Genomic DNA, 442 nt, shown 5'->3' with positions numbered 1-442 from the left:
ATGGAGGAAAATCTAACGAGTTTTAGTGATAAAATGAACGTAGCGGGATTATTTACTATCGTTCTATCTCTCTCAAAAAAAAAAAACAAAAAAATAGAAAAAGTGGAAAAAAAAAAAGAAAAACATTATGTCTTTTCTAATAAGTATCACACATATTATTTTGATAACAGATAATTTCATATGGAATATGCATCACGTCAATTGCATTAATCAGAAAATGTAATTAACATTAACCGGGATGTGTAAAAAAAAGGGAAAAAAATTTGTTTATATACTATTACATAAAAAAGCAATATTTTGTGCCGTGTTTATTTTTGCTTATATTACCAACTACACATTTTTATTTTTGCAAAACCAAAAATTAAATAAAAAAATAAAAATAAAAATTTCTGTTAAACCGACATGTGGGACCAGCATATGATGGGTGTATATGGGGTAAAAG

The sequence above is a fragment of the Ananas comosus genome, linkage group 14 (assembly GCF_001540865.1).
Source record: "Ananas comosus cultivar F153 linkage group 14, ASM154086v1, whole genome shotgun sequence".
In the NCBI taxonomy this organism is placed as follows: Eukaryota; Viridiplantae; Streptophyta; class Magnoliopsida; order Poales; family Bromeliaceae; genus Ananas; species Ananas comosus.
Note: the sequence above shows the minus strand (reverse complement) of the source record.